Source organism: Rousettus aegyptiacus, unplaced genomic scaffold, assembly GCF_014176215.1.
Source record: "Rousettus aegyptiacus isolate mRouAeg1 unplaced genomic scaffold, mRouAeg1.p scaffold_m13_p_4, whole genome shotgun sequence".
Lineage (NCBI taxonomy): Eukaryota > Metazoa > Chordata > Mammalia > Chiroptera > Pteropodidae > Rousettus > Rousettus aegyptiacus.
In genome coordinates, this window is record NW_023416307.1 from 118,716,264 (window position 1) to 118,734,895 (window position 18,632).

At 38.7% G+C, this 18,632-nt stretch overlaps 1 protein-coding gene across 1 annotated transcript in view; it reads right to left on the reverse strand.

The window, feature by feature from the left end:
- Nucleotides 1-6,313: 6,313 nt before the first annotated feature.
- Nucleotides 6,314-18,632, reverse strand: part of SSUH2 (ssu-2 homolog) — a 311,599-nt gene continuing 299,280 nt past the window's right edge. The window contains exon 14 of the transcript XR_004950372.1: nt 6,314-6,347. The gene's annotated coding sequence lies outside the window, so the exon portion shown is untranslated. The remainder of the gene's footprint in view (nt 6,348-18,632) is intronic.

Consider the following 18,632-nt stretch of genomic DNA (forward strand, 5'->3'; position numbering starts at 1 on the left):
ACCTTCTTTATTCTCTTGCCCCTTCCCACCCACTGCTGCTCCCCCCAACAACAGCTTTCCATGCTAGTCAGGTCTCATCTCTCCTCTCCCTGGACCACGGCTGTGCCTCTATTCCTTCATCCCCACAACTATCTTTTTTCTCTTGGCCAGAAACGCCCTGCAATTCCTTCTTCACTTATTTAAATCTCATCCATCTCTCTGGCTTCAAAGCAAGTTCCCCTTTCTCCAGGAAGCCATTATTGGCTGTACAGTCCACACAGAACCCTCCCTTCTCTAACTGCCAATAGCACTCACAGTCACAGCATACCTTTGAGCAAAATATATCCACTTGTTATCATTTTTGTACAGATGCTTCACCTTCGCAAATGGACTACTGGCTGACTTTAACTAATAAAAGCCCTTCTGAAGCTTCCACAGCACAGAACATGGGAATACAGAGGATATGCTCAGAAAAAAAATAAATCCACTGATGACTCATTACATGAAACTTAAGGGCCAACAGTGATTCCTAGTTTCAGCCCTCCTTCCTGGAATAGCAATTACAAGCTGTGGCTGAACTGTGTCCATTTTTTTCCATGTGTACTTTTCAGTATTGAGTTGTGTCTCATCCTGAGGAAGGGTGGCTCTTTCTTCCACTCTCTTCTTCTGCATTCCCCCCTTCCCACATATCCTTTCCTAAAATGAGACACACTACCTTGCATCAAATTACCCCATGGCAATGTATTCACTCTGAGAGGCAGATCCACAGCTGTTAGGCATCATGGTCCTCTAAGCATAAACTGCAGGAGAAGGAACCATGGGCCAGGATGCACCAAGACTCAGAGGAGTTGATGGGAAAGGGTACTGGTCTCGCCACAGATGGGATAATGGGTCCAGCCATACTCGGAAACAAGAAGAATACCTAGCAAGAACATAATGCTTGGAGAGAGACTCCAGAAAGATTAATAAGTATGCTCAGCAGTGGCAGACTGACATGAGAACTATTTTTGCAATCTGGAAAATGTAGCAGAATGAGGAGCAAAAAAGAATGACACTTCTTATGTGTCAAGACTAAAATAGATTTTTAAAGTCAAAGAGATGGGTTCAAATCCTGGTTCTGCACTATCTAGGGGTTACCTTGAGAAAGTCATCTCTCTGAGTTCTTTATCTATAAGGGGAGAGGGGTAAATAGTACCTATGCCATAGGGCAGTTATGATGATTATAGCATAAATGGTTAGTTGATCAGTAAGAATCATGATCCCTGTCTATAGAATAGAGCCTCCTGATATACAGGATTGAGCAAATGGCTTTAGGTTCTACCAGTTGCTGAACCAGGAAGTAGAAGGCACCTGGTCTTTCAATCATTTTGAGATCTGTCAATCAAATTCCCATATTGGACTCACGAATATGTAAAAAATAAGCCACTGAGACTTCAGTTTGTCTGTTAGAGAAGCTAATCTTAGATTAGCCAAAACAAAGATTACATGTTATATATCAAGAATTGAACACCATGCCTGACATAGCACAAACATACAAAATATGGTTGGTTGCTCATGTTTTTATGTACCCTAACTCTTTACAGCAAAGGTCCCCAAACCCTAGGCCACAGATGGGTACCTGTCCGTGGCCTGTTAGGAACCAGGCCACACTGCAGGAGGTGAGCAGCAGTGAGCAAGCAAAGCTTCATCTGTATTTGCTGACGCTCCCCAATACTAGCATCACCACCTCAGCTCCTCCTCAGATCTTCAGGCATTAGATTCTCATAGGACCACCGGTCCCTGGTGCCAAAAAGTTGGAGACCACTGCCAGCACTTTACATTTTCTAGGATACTGCTATATAAGACAGATTAATGTGTTGCCAAGCACCGAAGATGCTACAAAGTTTTTTAAAAAATGCATAGACTTCACTCCTCAGGTATTCATATGCTGGCAGTATAATTAGATCCATAATATAATATATTACAAGGCAAATTTATGTTGCAAGGCAAATCTTATTAAATGCTTTAAAAGAGGCTCAATGTACAGTGAGAACGAGGATATTAATTTTAGTTGAAGAGTTCCTAGAGGAGGAAAGATATGAAAGCAGCCTTGAGGCACAATTTTTACGTTGACAGGTAGATATTGGCCAGGGTGGTTGGGCAGGGGTGATTTAGACAATTCGGGCAGTACTAAAGGGTTCCAGCAGATGTTGTCAAATCACTTTCTTTGTTCTCCTTTATAAGGAAGGCATGGCAGGTGGAAACAAGCTATGTCAGGGCTGGGTGCAAGAGGAATGGTAGGTGCTTTGGGAGTGCAGTGAGAATTAGGGCTGCAAATATCAAATGGCACTAGATTGAGAGGGGCCTCAAATGCCAGGCTCAGGAGTCCAGAGATTTTGCTTTATTAGTCACGAAGTACATTAGGGCTCTGACGGGAAATGACAGAAACCCAACTAGCGCTAGCTTAAACAAACAAAGGGATTTACAGGCCCTGCTCATGAACTATTAATAGGGTTATAGCTAGTCTTCAGGGACAAATGAAGCCAGGAACCTGAATACCATTGAGAGTCACAGGTAGCATCCCCACTCCCCACCTGCATTTACTATCATAATCCTGTTTTAAATTGCTTTTAATATTTTATTTTTTACTACCTGAAATTTTCTTATTTATTCATTAACTTGTCTGATCTCCTAGGATATAAGTTTCCCTAGAACACAGATCAGCCTGTTTTGTTTACCACAACATTACAGTTTCTAGAATGTTCTGCTGTATGCCTGATACACAGCACGCAATCAATGAATGTTTGTTGAAAGAATGGCACGAATGGATCAGAGGTTTCAAGATGTGCTTGTTAGGCAGATATGGATATTTAGTCTCCCTGACTGCTCCAGTTCCCTATATAAATTTGTATATTTGTGCTAAGGTTTGAATGGCTCAATATCTGTGATTAATATTTCCATTTGGAGTAAGGTTCTGGTTATGCATGGCTGAAGGTCAGAAGCTAGACTCTAGTGGCATCACTGAGATAAACCATCATGTATTACCACAAGGAGGTAGACCAGCCGGCCTATGCTGAAATGTTCTAATAATTCTGGGAGGTTTCTTTGAAATACCTGCAATCTTTGCTTCGGAAACTCATACACCTTGAACAAAACTCTCTCTCTCCTTGAAGCTTCTGAGGGCTTTATATCACAAAGGGTACAGAGACATTTTTTAGACTCCATTCCTGTTTTGCTGCAAGTGAAAGTCACTGTGGGAATTTTCTAAGTCTTCACCTAGGTACAACCAAAACACATTTAATCTCCTCTTGGACCTTAGCCATATACTAAAACTATTTCATCCTTTCTCTTTTCTGAGGTCCTGCCAGGGCCTCTGGTTTTACTAAGGCAGAGATGTTTTGAACATACTGGAGAGTTCCACATCTGTTCTCCCTGGTAGCATATGACAACAGATGAGCACAGCCTTATTTTGCGCTTTTTTGTCTGAAATGGCCTTCTCTATTTTTACTACCACTTTGCTAAAAACAGCCAAAGTTATTTCAGAATCAAGACAAAGCCTCATCACAATGTTCTGGGTGGGTTGACCTTTTTTTAGTTATTCCACTCCCATCTATCTTTGATCTATAATATTTTCACCTTAATCTGCTGAATACTTTGTGTGTTACTCTGAGAATTTAAGCAAGATACCACAGTGTTCTTTTATATTTTCTTTCCATTTTTTATAGTACAATATACATTTTTGTTAGAACAGTTAAGTATCACCAGAAGTCATAAAACAACACAAGTGCAACAACCTATTATATAAAAATACATCATGCTCTTTGGTCATTTTAAGAAAGGCACTTAACTAAAACCAGGAAATAAAAAGAGTTAAGTAGCAGAGACGAGAATACTCCTCAATTTTCTTAGACAGAATGGCCTTTCTTGAGAAAGCAGATAATATTATCTATAAACTATTTCTATTTTATGCAGTCACTTACTCTAATCACAAACACTTTCACATGAATTCCAACATACATTTCACCATGCACTAAAGTGAAATAATGGTAAGACTATTAATGATACAAGAAAATTACTGTGGTTCGCCAAACTACTTCTCCTGTCAGGTCTAAGTTCTGTCATTATTAGAAAGAAAAGTTTGTGTAAATCCATTTCTAAATCTTATCTGGTCCCACCTGGAACCAGTGATATTTATTTACCAGCAGGTAATTAGGACAAAATTTCCATCTGTGGCTATCACCAACATGAGGCTCTAATTTACCATTCATCCAAAATTGTTATTGAACAGTAAAAATGTACAAAGATTTATGCTACGGATGGGGGGGCAGGGGGACAGGATAGAGAAATTTTCTGTCCTTTAGGAACTGATAGTCTAATAGTAGGAAGAGAAAAGGGGCATTAATATGGCATAACAAAAAATAAATGTCTTAGAGGTAAGAAGGCGGAGTGGTATGGCAAAGAGAAAGAGCTGTGGACACAAACTGGGTTTCACTCTCATTCTCAACATATTTATCAGTTATTATTGCAATAATATTGTGTAACAAGCATCTTAAAAAGTTTAATAGCTTACAACAATAGACGTTTTTCTCACTCTGCAGGACACCTGAGCTTTAGATGATCTAGACTATGTTCCTCCTGGATTCCTGGATGTGGCTCTAGACTGTGGGTTGGATTCAGGTTTTCTCTACATATCTTTTAACTTTTTGAGCCACTATCTGCCTGAGACATGTTTTTCTCATTGCAAAGGAAGGCACATGACCCCTGATTTTTGGCCACATGAGCCATACACTTCATTTACAATGGAATAAAGTTTTCATTATATGAAAGACCATTTATGAAGGCTGAAATTTCCAAATGTAAAAAATATGAATGTGAAAGCCAATAAAATTCTCTCTAGCTCCCTTCTCCCTTTCTTCTCCATTCTACTACAACCATGGTTACGATGGCCCAATACTTTCAAAACTTTTGTTTATATTATAAGGCTGATGACTTTGAAGGAATGCATTTTGTTTCTCAGAGTTTCTAACAAGTTTGGGGGATAGAAATTTCTCTGAAACCTACTTTGAAGCAGGGTAGAAAAAATAAAATTATTCTAAGAAAAATATATCACAAACTTTGAGATATTAGAGTCTAATAAGAGGAAACATTCTAAGGGGAAATGTTGACCAAGAATACCGTGGTGAATAGAGACATTAGGGGGACACAGGTTTAGAAAAAAAAAATGTCACTTTGGTGAAGAATGGTTAAGCCTTTAGGGGAGTAACAGCTGATGTTAAATTTTAAGTTGTCTCTACCACAGTGTGCTGTTATTTTTGTCCTCCAATACTGAATGCCCAGAGTAAAACCTGTACCATACAACATCTTCTATAATTGAACTTGGAGGAAATAAAATAATAGAGAGTCTGAGCAGCATGGAAAAAAAGTAATCATAGAAGGAGACAAAAGTTGCAAGATACCAGACAGGAGGCAGAGGTGAAAAATTCAGCAGATGGAAGAAATCACAGTAAAAGCTAAAATACTAGAAATATAAGCCTCCCAAAGAATTCTTAGATTCTAGGTCATCTCCAAAATTTCCAGTAATCCTTAGCTTCCCTTTGATTTCTGTTGAGAACTCCTCTTTCCCCAGCTGGTAGGGCTACAAACACATGGGCCTTCTATTGCAATTTTATAAGTGGAGGCGGGACCTACAACATGAAATGCTCCATATAGAAACTTCTACCCTCCTGAAAACAGAAACTGGTCCATTTTGGGCACTCGACCCCATCAGAGTCCTATCGAAAAGGGATAGGAATTACCATAGATGCTTAGGGAAAGAGAGTTGTTTTTCCTCAGTGTTTATAAGAACTTAAGGACCTTATAAGGTCAGATCTGCTGCTAACCATCATTTCTACCTCTTAAATAGAACCTGTCTGAGAATGTAGCCAATACAGCAAAAAGCAGATCAGGTCTCAGCTGGGTCTCCTAGCAGGATCCTAGGACTCCCAATTTCCTCTATCTTCATTAATATAACAGTGCCTGACACATAGTAGGGACTCAATAAGTATTATTTAATTGCACTGGTAAATAAATGAATGTGTTGAGACCTTACACAGGCCCCTCAAATAGTAGGTAGTTGTGGAAGAAGAGAACTGTTTGGTAAATATTCATTTCTTACTCCCTATTCACAAAAGAAATATGGTTACTTCCTTGACTGATGTTAGGCTTGGCCATATGAATTTCTCAGTTTTCATGGTAGATCATGCTTCCCTACCCTTTGAATCTGGACTCAGCCCTAAAACGTTATCCTCTAGTGGGACATAAGCAGAATTGATGCAACAGTTTGTGCAACATAACTTACCTTCTTATACTTCCATCATCCCGGGGTAACTGCTGCTTATTTAGTCTAGGATCTGGAATGAACACATATAGAGCAACCCTGAGCCATGCCTACAATAAGAAGGTAAGGCCAGCTGGGTCTGCACTTTGAAGCACAGCCACCTAACTAGCCCACCCTAGAAGAGTCAACCATCAGGCAACCTATCAAGAAGTAATAATAAATGACTATTATTTCAAGCCACTGAGTTTAGAGTGATTTGTAGCACAGCATGATTGTAGTACAAAATAACAGATACATCCAGCATCGCCAGGAACAATAACAGCACTGTCACTACCATTGCTATCATCATGAGACAGACCTCAAGTATATGATATTGTCCATTTGCAGCAGCAATGCTTCTGTTAGAAAGGTGGAAGTGGAAAAATAGAAGACGCCTAAAGGAGATACTGGAGAAGGGCAAGACATTGATTGTGGAGCCTACAGAGGCCTGAAGAACCTGCCATGAAGGTTAACAGCTATCACATTAAAAAAATTTTCTCTCAGCTGAAGAAGAGAAACACACTCCATATTTTCTTTGCACTTTCATATGAAGTAATCAATTCAGTTCCTTTTTTAAAATAACAAATTCAAAAGGCCCTCACAGATTTGAGTGGGCACAACCAGTTTAACAATAGCTGCTGAAAGACATGCAAATGAAGTCATTTCTCAGGGTCCTCAACTTTCAGCAGTGGTGACTATTAAATGCAAACCCAAACCCGCTATCTTTTCAATCAGCATTGTTTTCAGAGGCTAATATATAGCCCGTATATACATTTGTTGCCTTTTCCCTGAGAAATTTCAAAAAGAAAAAAAGCAAAGAAAATGGCTTTTTGTTTGAATTTCCTTGAACAGTTATTTGGTGAAGCAAGCACCACTGGCTCTTGTAAACACAAAATTCATTTAAGTGATCTCTGACTGCTCTGAGTCTTGTAGCAAACTGTCTAAACGGATCATGGAATGTGAAATGCATACAATATAAGCAAGATTCCCTTTATGACAGCTCACTGAAGAAAATTGCTGGTGCTTTTAATGCTCTAGGCTAGTAATCTGATTGATGTCTGCCATCTAGATATGCAACTCACCCAAAGTCTAGGATAGAAGTTGCAGGTAGGATTCAGGAAGTCAGGGGACAAGGACGGTTGTAGGATACAAGGACCTAGGAAACAACTCAAGCATTACACAGACTCGCCCAAGACTATGTGACAAAAAGTGCTTTGATCATTTCACTCCTTGACTCTTCACACATCTGCTCCTATCTCCATCTTTCTAAGAGTTATCCAAGTATGCCAAGTAGACCAAACTGTGCACGTAGCAATACTGACTAGCATATGTTGGCTTATGCTGTCCTACAAATAAAGGTGCACACCTCCTGGCATCTTTCCAACCCTTCTTTCCTTTCATTTGGTCCCCTCTTTCTGGCAAATCTCATCCATGTCATAGTTAATGTCTACCAAAACTTTAATTCCAGCCTGACCTCTCTTTCAAGCAAGATTCATTTGCCACATAACTGAACTTGGACATTTCACAAGCATTCAGATTCAACTTGACCCAAGTAGAACTAATTAATATCTCCCAGATATATTCCTTCTCCTGTGTTCCTTCATCAGGTAAAGGTACTAGCCCAAGCTAAGGAACTCAATCATTCCTTGCTCTTTTCTTCTTGCTACCTTCAAAGCTAAGAGGATGCAAAGAGCTGCAATTTCTACTCTGTTAAGGTACATCTGCCATTCTTTCCAGAAAACTTTCCATTTATTTATTCATCCATTATTTACTGAGTCCCTCTTCTATGCTAGGCTCCTTTCTAGGTGATTTAGAATACAGTAGTAAGTAAAAGGAAGTAGAATGTGATACAACAAAATATGCCTTTTTGGTATAAAAATTATCTTGAGCTGGTTATTAAAAAAAAACAGCAGACATGGGAGAAACTCGGAAAACCAAGTAGAAGTTACCCTTTTCTAAGAGACATTTACATTTATAAGGAAAATCCTCATTTATAAGGGTGTCTCCCTCTTTATATCAGGAAGAGAGAGATAACTAACTCTCTAGAAACCTTTATCAATGGAGAAGACAGAGACTTAACTCTGTATATGCACCATATCCTCAATTCACTGTGCTTTTCCTGGTCAACTTCCACAACTGCCTGGAAGCAGTGGAGATGGTGAAGAAGGCAGAACCAAAGGATTTTACAATTGGTCAAATGGGGAGTGGGGCAGTTATAGAAGAGAAAAAGCAAAGGCAACTCCAAGGTTTTGTCCTGAATAGCTGAAAGGATGGCATTGCCATCAACTTAGATGAGAAAAGAACAGGTTTAGAGAAGGAAATATCAGTAGTTCTGTCTTGGGCATGCGGAGTTAGAGATGTTTTTGAGACATCTAAGTGGAGATATCAAATAGGGAGTTAAATAAAAAAGACTGGAATTCGGGAAAGAAGTTCAGGCTGGAGATATGTCCTTATGCATGTCCACATCATCACTCACCTGCATTATTGTAATGATCTCGTAACTGAACTCTCCACCTCCAATTTTCTATTTTCTACCATTTCCCTCACATTCCTACCAGAGAGCTAGTTCTAAAACCAGAATCAATTACATTTGGCATCTGTTTAAAAACCCTGATTTTTCATTAAGTACCAATCCAATGTTTCTCCACAGAATGGCACTCAAGAGCTATATTTTGAGCTCTTTCTTATTAGTCCCAACCATATGGAGACGATATACTAGTTCCTGGACTAAATTGATGTGTCAGGCACCTCTGAACATTTGGTCATGTTCTCTCATTTGGAATACCACTTCTTTTTTGGATCTCTGGCAAATCCACTTATATTTAAAGTCTTAATTCAAATGCCACCTCCTTGTCAGACACAAAACTGTACTTCCCAGTATAATTAATTTATCTTCCTTTCATCTCACTACTGCCCTTTATATGTTCTTCTAGTGGTAATACTTACAGCTTTCCATCTTTCACTAACCTATTGTAGACAAAAAATAAAGGTTCTATAGAAACTAAGGTCACATGATTAACTAATTATAAGTTTCTAAAGGGGAAGGCCATGGTGAGTAGTCATGCCCCAGACCTATAACTTCTTTAAAAGGTTCTAAGCCAGCCTTGTCCATTGTTCTTGTGCCTCTAGGTTAACATACTTTTGAAATAGCAGAAGTAATACCCCTTGAAAGGGGGTATTAACCTGTGAGAAAGGGCATAATCTTGTTAGCTATCTTGTAATCTAATCTTCACCTTGCTTTCTTCAGTCTTCTTGTGTCCCTTAATTTCAAATGCATAAAAGAAGCTGCAAAACTGTTGTTCTCTGGAGCATTTGAGATCTTGCTCCACTGCATAAACTGTCAGTTTGGCTCAAATAAATTCTTTAAAAAATTCTCTACAGGTTTGGACATTTCTTTTGTTAACACCACTGAATAGATGCCACTTTATTCACTTCTCTAGATTAGTAGCTAGCATAGTGCCCAGCAAAAGTGCATAGGATTGCAATGAACCAGAATAAATCCAGCTGCCCTGTCAGGGCACAAATTTGGGGAGGTGAGAAGGGGAGGGCACAGGAGGGAGTAGTAGTCGCATGCTATATCACATGGGGAAACCAGAGGCTGTGGATCAGAGTGAAAGGACTCCTCCAGGTGGTTGACAGTCTCTGGAGTCCACAGCAGGTAGAAGTTCCTCTTTCACTCCATCCTACTGGAATCCTAGCAGAGAAGAGCAGTAGAGATAACAGGCTTGAGTTCTAACAGTAGGGTTTCTGTTTAGGCATAAAGAATGTCCTCATTAAAGCAAGAAATGAGATGGAACTTACAGAGAAACATTAAGGGAAATAGAAAAATGTTTCCTAAATTCATCAGGCACCAGAACATCAGCAGGCACCTCAGTTCATCATACTTTTCTTCCTTCATGTATTTATGAAGCAGCCACAGGTCCTGCATATGCAGTTTATTAAAAGACATGTCTCCCATCCCTGGATCCCCACACTTTCCCTTCTCCTGCCTTCTCTCTGCTAACTTTAGGGGTCCTCCAATGTTTAGAACAGCCAGCGGCCTCCTGGTCCCTGTTCAGCCCCTCTTTTAAAGCACTTTTAAACTTAGCACTTTTTAAATTAAAACTCTTCTCTAGTTGATTAAAAAATAGATAAGAAAAACCTCTCTTCATTTAAACTGTTGTAGAACTCCCACCTTCTACTACAGAAATAAACAGACACTAAGCTAACTCTGCTCTTCTCTGGGACTCAGAGATAATTCTTGATTATTATGATCAAAGACTGCAGGAGGCTCTGAGTCCTGAATATCATAAATGAGGCTATTTGGAAGAAAACTAAAACAAGAGTGAAATGTATTTATTCTTCAGGAGGTTTTAGGCCTTAATTTTTTCTAAGGAGAATAGAGCAATGATCAGGGTTGTTCACATATGACTTCAATGAAAAAATAAAAATCTAAGGGCAAAAGACAGGTTGCCCCATGAAGCCTGAAAATTTTATTTATTTTGTTCACTAATCTATTCTCAGCCTATAGTTAGTGCCTGACACAGAGTAAGCATGTCATATACCTTTGTTTAATAAACAATGAATCAGGGTTTCTGATCAAGATGGTGGAGGAGGTTAGCACTGTGCTTGCCTCCTCTCACAGCCACATCAAAATTACAACTAAACTACAGAATAGCCATCACTGGGAGTTGCCTAGGGTCTGGCTAAATACAAGTCCTACAACTGGGGACACACATAAGAGGGCACCTTGAGACTGGTACGAGAGGCAGAGATTTGAAATGGGCTCATTCCATCCCCACATATGGCAATAGAGAATTGGGAGGGATATCTCAGTCACAGAGGTCCCTCCTGAGGAGTAAGGGGTCCCATCCCCATACCAGGCTCCTTGGCCTAGGGTTCCAGTGCCAGGAAAAAAAGCCCCCATAACTTCTAGCTGAAAAAATCAGTGGATATTGTGGCTGAGTGAGATAGGGTGCAGCTAGAATCACAGACATTCTTCTTAAGGGGCCCACATGCAGAATTACTTGCTGACAGACACTCACTCTGGGCTCCAGCTCTAGGGTAGCAGTATGAAGAACACTGGGGACATACATGGAAGAACCAATCTGGTCTGGTTTCAGTGTGAGGGCTGGAGGGGCAGCTTTCTCCCAGACAGAAGTGCTGGCAGAGATCACTGTTCCTTTGTTAAGCCCTCTCCCCTCCCAATGTGCTGATGCAGGCGGTTGCCATATCTGAGTCTCCGTCAACCTGGCTCACACTGGTCACCGTGGCCTGGTGATTTCCTGAGACCTGGACCCTCCTAAGTTTTGGGCGCACCCAAAAAACTTCCAATGGCTTTTCCATATAAATGATCTGTCTTGGCTCGTGCTATGAAATTTTCTAAAATCTCTCAAACATTCGCAAAACCCAAACAGGCAGCATCTGGCCTCAGTGTGCCCTATTTCTCTTGCTGAACAGCCCCAAGCCGAATACTAGTGGCAGCTGGCCTCAGTTCGTAGTTTGGCCTCTTATGGCACCTCCAAGCCCAGCGTGGGTAGAAGACATCTGTGGATTCCCTGGTCACTCTCTGTGGCCCTGGGCAGGCACAAGCCAAATAAGGCACAAGCAGAGCCCCTCTCAGGAGGCTGCAGGGCCAGCAAGCCCAGTGGCCTACTTCAGACGGAGCCAGAGCACCACATGGGGACATATCCTAGGATGACACACCCAAAGGGCAGACTGAACAGACACCAGAGACCTGCAGGGAAGACTCCTGCTTTGGAAGGTTAACCCCTAATCGGTAAGTCCTCACAAGCAGTCAGCCCAGGGGATAATACCTCCCATTAAAGTGCGAAAGCAACCAAGTCTCAACTATGGCAAGAGGGCACACACAAACCATATGGAGGTTACACCTGGAGCACCCAGCTTGGGTGACCAGGGAAGATTGCACTGCTAGACCCAAGAGGAACACTTACTACATAAGCCCATTCTACTAAGATTGGGAGACATAGCAGCCCTACCTAATACATAGAAACACAGGCAAAATAAGGAGACAGAGACATGTCCCAGGTGAAATGACAGAACAAAACTCCAGAAAAATAGCTAAACAAAATGGAGACATGCAGTCTGTCAGATGCAGAGTTTAGAGCACTGGTTGTAGGGATGCTCAGTGAACCTGGGAAAGGAATGGATGAACTTGGTGAGAACTTTAGCAAAGAGATGGAAATGGAAATGAAGATAGAAAACATTTAAAGAACCAGTTGGGGATGAAGAATACAATAATTGAAATGAAGACTACATTAGAGGGAATCCATGGTAGATTAGATGAAGCAGAGGATTAAATCAGCAATTTAGAAGATAGAGTAGCAGAAGGCACTTAATTAGAATGACAACAAGTAAAAAGAATCCAAAAAGGTGAGGATAGTTTAGGGGACTTCTGGGGCAACACCAAGTGTATTAACATCAGCATCATAGGGGTACCAGAAAAAGAAAGAGAGCAAGGGATAGGGGACCTGTTTAAGGAGATAATGATGGAGGACTTCGCGAACCTGGAGAAGGAAATAAGCATACAATCCTAGGAGGGTAGAGAGTTCCAGGCAGAATGGGCCCAAAGAAGCCCACACCAAGACACATCATGGCTAAAATGTCAAGGATTAAAGACAAAGGGAAGATCTTAAAGGCAGCAAGAGAAAAGCAGTGAGTTACCTACAAGGAACTCCCATGGGACTGTTAGCTAGTCAGTCTCTCAATGAAGACTTTGCAGGCCACGGAGTGATTTGGTATGAAATATTCGAAGTGATAAAATACATAAAGAAGGGCCCAGTAATCTAATTTCTTGGTAAGTTTACTCTACTCAGCAAAGCTGTCATTTAGAATCAAAGGACAGATGGAGAGCTTCCCAACAAGAAAAAACTAAAAAAGTTCATTAACACTCAACCAGTATTATAAGAAATGTTTAAGGGACTTCTTTAAGAAGAAAAAAGACTAAAACTAGGAATAACAAAATGGCAGTAACTATATATCTATCAACAATTACTTTAAATGTAAATTGATTAAAGCTTTAATCAAAAGATAGAGTGGTTGAATGGATTAAAAAAATAAGACCCCTACATATGCTGCCTTCAGGAGACTCACTTCAGATCAAAAGACACATACAGACTGAAAGTAAAGTGATGGAAAAAGATATTTTATGAAAATAGAAACAAAAAAGCTAGGGAAGCAATACTTATACCAGACAAAATAGATTTTAAAACAAAGGCTATAACAAGAGACAAAGAAGGATCCAGTAATCCAACTTTGGGTATTTATCAAAAAATAAAACAAAAGAAAACATTGCTTTGAAAGGATATGTGAATCCATATATACAATGCAGCATTATTTACAATAGCCAAGATATAGAGGCAACCTGGATATCCATCAATAGATGAATGGACAAAGGAAAGTGGTACATACATACAATGGAATATTTCTCAGCCATAAAAAAGAATAAAACCTTGTCATCTGAAACAACACAGATGGAGCTAGAGGGTATTGTGCTAGTGAAATAAGTCAAAGACAAATACCATACGATTTCATTTACATGTGAAATCTAAAGAACTAAATAAACGAAACAGAAACAAACTCACGATACAAAGAACATTTTGATGGTTGCCACGTAGGATGGGTTTGGGGAGGGTGAGAAGGGGAAAAAGATTAAGAAATACAAATTTGTAGTTACAAAACAGTCATGGGAATCTAAAGTATAGCGTAAGGAACATAGTCAATAATATTGTAATAACCATATATGGTATCGTATGGGTACTAGATCTATCGGGGTCATCACTTCAGTCTAATCACCATGCTGTACACCTGAAACTAAAATATTGTATGTCAACTGTAATTGAAAAAATGTTTTTTAATTATATAATAGATGGATTAAAAAGATAAATAAAACAATGAATCAGGGACTTAAAAACGAGAGGCAAATGGAAGGATGAGAAGTCACAGGTCAGATGTCATAGTAAGGAACCAAGAAGTCTTTATAGATTTTAATCTGACTAAACTTTCAAAATATGAGTGAGTAAAATAAGATATTCTTCTGGCATCTAGCAGTTTTGAGTTTCATGTGTATACAGGTAGAAAAGCAAGGTTAATGGAATAATTTGGTCTAATATCTACCAAAGGTAGGGATCTCAGAAACACCCCAGTCTTTCTCCTTCTCTTTCTTCCTTCTTATATATGAACTTTCACAAGACCTTCTCCCCACTGGCTGCTTGGCAAGCCTCTACCCATTTTTCAAGGCCCAGATGCCTTAAGGAGGTAGTGATAAAGATTTAAAAAGTAAGTTTCTGAACTCTTATACCATCAAGCATGTCTAGGATCAGAAAGCCATTATCTGCATTTTTCCAAAAGTCTGAAGAAATTGCTGGTTCAAATGCGTAAGCACAAAAACAATACATATGTGTTTGGTCCCTGGCAGGGGCTTCATGTTTCTGTAGTTGGCTGACATGTATGTGGCCAGAATACATTAGTAATAAGCGCCTGAGCAGTGGCACTCTGAATGTCATTGCTGCTTAATCTATTCATCCTATTTGTCTCTGGTTTTGTGATTTCTTAATTGTTTTATTTCCTGTAAGGACTGAGACTCTCAATTATTGCCATCTTAATAAATTAAAATAATATGTTCTGTCTCTAGTAGTAAAGTTCTCTCTAGCAGTGATGCTTAGAATAATTTAAGATCATATAATTCTGACCAATTTGAAACTCATTTCACTCAATTTGTTTATTCCTGCAAATTTAAAGACAGAAACTTTCAGAAAAATAATAAACTAAATATTTAGCACTACGTCTCTTTCCATCTCGGAGGCCACATGTCAAGGATGATAGGTTTGGAGATAGTTCAATGACAAATTCTTTTCTCAGTGGTGGGGAGGTTGTCCTCAGTCATCTCAATCACAGACAATATGGAAAGTCAATAAAAGAAACTTCAAAAGTCATCGTAGAGCTCAGTAAAAATAAGTTTAAAAATTAACTTTCTGAAAAAATCTTTTTTTTAAATATAGTCAAAATATAATTTCAACAGGGAAAAAATTATACTCCATTTTAATCTGAATTTCAAGCCCTCTAAGGTAATTAATTGGTAATCTTAAATATGTGATGTCAAATCACTTTTTAATTGCTTCTAAATTTCGGTGAATTTGAAATGAGTTTAAAAGATGTTAGGAAGAGGGGGTAAATCTCATAATCAGAAAAATATTGTGACAGGGAAAGATAAAAATAGTAACTTTTCAATATATTCTGCTTATAGAAGTAGGAAGATGTGAAGAGTAATTCTCTCCCACAAATAGATGTAAGCATGCCTGGGAATCTAACGGCTTTCCAGAGATGAGCAGATAGAAGCCCTGGACACAGTTCTTAACCCAAAACAACTAACTGACCCTAGTGAAAGCCACAGAAAAACCCAGAGACCCATTCTTGTAAGTACAAAAAAAAAAAAAAAAAAGGTGGTAAATCTACTTTGACTTGATGCAAATCTTGCTGTATTTGCATCAAGCAGTGACCAAAACCAGTTGAACTATAATAAGAACAGTTGCTGTTTGTATTGAATGTTTTAATTCCTTGAGATCATGTTCAAAATACTGAGTCAAAATATGCCTCACCTGGTATTTTGAAAACCATTAAAATAAAGCCATAGAGAGGAACAGGCACACAGAATTAACCAGCAGTGGTCTCCTCAAATTTTCTTATGTGAGATTTTATGTACATTACATTGGACAGCACTGGCCCCTGGAAGGGATGGGACAGACCACGTTTGGGTTACCAATCAGATTTCACGTAGCTTGTTTATTGTCACTAGCTGCAATCTGCTGTATTCTTCCCTTTATGATCGTATATGGAGAAAACTCTAAAGATTCAATAATGACAATAAAAAACTCTGTTAGAACAAATAAATTCAGTAAAGTTGCAAGATATAAAAACTTGTGCATTTCTATACACAGACTATCTAAAAAGAAATTAAGAAAGCAATCTTATATACAATAGTATCAAATATAAAATGCTTAGGAATAAACTTAACCAAAGCGGTACAAGACTTGTACACTGAAAAACACTGACGAAGAAAATTTAAAAAGACACAAGTGAATAATAAAATAACTCGTGTTCATGTATTGGAAAAATTAATATTGTTAAAATGTCCATACTACCCAAACAATCTACAGATTCAGTATGATCTCTATCAAAATCCCATTGGCACTCTTTACAAAAATAGACCAATCCTAAAATTCATATAGCACCATAAAAAAATACATAACTAAAGCAATTTTGAGCAATAAGAACGAAGCTGAAGGCATCTCACTTTTTTTTTTTTCAAAATATATTGCAAAGCTACAGTAATCAAAACAGTCTGGGATTGGCACAAAAACAGATATAAGTCAATGGAACAGAATATAGAGCCCAGAAATAAATTCATGCATCTAGGTCAACTAATCTTCAATCTGGATGTCAAGAACACACAATGGGGAAAAAATAGTCTCTTCAATAAATGGCGTTGGAAAAACTGGAGATCCACATGCAGAAGAATGAGATTGGACCTTTATCTCGTACCTCAAAATATTTTAAGTCAACTCAAAATGCTTTAAACACTTAAACATGAGATCCGAAACCAGAAAACTACTAGAAGAAAACAGAGGGGGAAACTTCTTGACCTTATTATCTATTCAACAGATGTTTACCAAGACCCTGACTAGTCACTGGAGACATAAAATCAAGTAACATCTAGCCACGATCTTCACTGATCTCAGGATCTAACCAGCATAATATTGAACTTAAAAGCTAGCAAATGCTAAAATCTCCACTAGTGAGAAAAGGTAATAGTTTGAAAGAATATATTCCAGTATTATAAAATAATTTTACATTTGTAACATGTAAAAATTACTTGTTTCTACTACTCGAACTAAAGGAAATTATGCATGAGGTTATATAGAGCTGTACTAATCCTCTGTTGGGAGCAGCGGGAAAAGACATTTTAGGAAGAGTAGTCAGGGAAGGCTTCTGGAGGTGTGGAATTTAATGTGAGATGTGAGAGAGAAAAAAGGATCGATCATGTGAATGTGATAAGATATAACAATAACATTACCACAAATTTTCTAAAGTACCTACTTAGGTCAAATTGGCCAACCTTCAGGAAGACTGAGTTTTGTATTTGACATCCCTCACCTTCCTTTTCAGCCTCATTTAGTCCCTTTATACCTCCTTACATTGAGGTGTCCCTGTAGTCAGAATAACTGTTGTAATAAATGTTGGAGACTTGATATGTTAAATCAACCAGGAGTTTCTGCAACTCTTAACACTACCAGCAAGACACAGAAAGGTGACTATAAATAGCATGCATAAATGTGTATTTAAAAGAGGGAGGGTTGATATCTAAATAAATATGCTTATGCATGCATAAATATCTGGAAAAAATACACAAAGACATTGACAACCGTGACTGATTCTGGGAGGAAATGAGATCTTAGGATCTGTAGTGAAAGAAGAGACTGTCTTTTCACTGTCTACACATTTGTAATGTGTGTTGTTATTGTTTATTTGCTAACCATATACATGTATTACTCTTCCATTTAAAAGTTTAAAAAAAAAAAAAGCCAAACAAAAAGAGGGCAATTGCTATAATCCCAAAGGAATGAACTACAAAGGTTGAATTGAAGAGACTGTGGCATAGGGTGGAAAAATTATTTGAGAGTTTAGAGTACCTTAATTGAGAGTTGCTTCTATCTATTACTAATTGCCTGGCCCGGTGCTGGCAAGGTGCCTTTGCTATGCAATGTTTAAGTTCATATAGACATAAGATGCTATTTTAATCAGCCTCAGTTGCCATAACAAAATAACAAAGACTGGGTGACTTAAAGAACAGAAATGTATTTCCTCGCAGTTCTGGAAGCTAGAAGTCCAAGACCAAGGAGACGGCATGGTCAGTTGTTGAAGAGAGCTCTCCTCCTGGCTTGTAATCATCTTCTCACTGTGTCCTCACATGACAGGCAGAGAGAAAATAAGCTTTCTGGTGTCTCTTCTTCTAAGGACACCAATCCTATGAGATCAAGGCTTCAACTAATGACTGTATCTAACCCTAATAATCTCTCAAAGACTCTATTTCCAAAATCATGACATTTTGGGTTAAGGCTTCGACATAGAAATTTTAGGGGGGCACAATTCAGTCCATGTCAAATACTTACATGTAAAGATGCATCTTAAGAAGTCAAGATGAATATTTGATCCCATTGATATAGGAAAAAGTCATAAGAACTACACAAGATGACTAAATATTAAACCAGGTTGTATTCAGAGCCTGAAACATGCTCCTAGACAGGGGAACCTGGCTAATCGG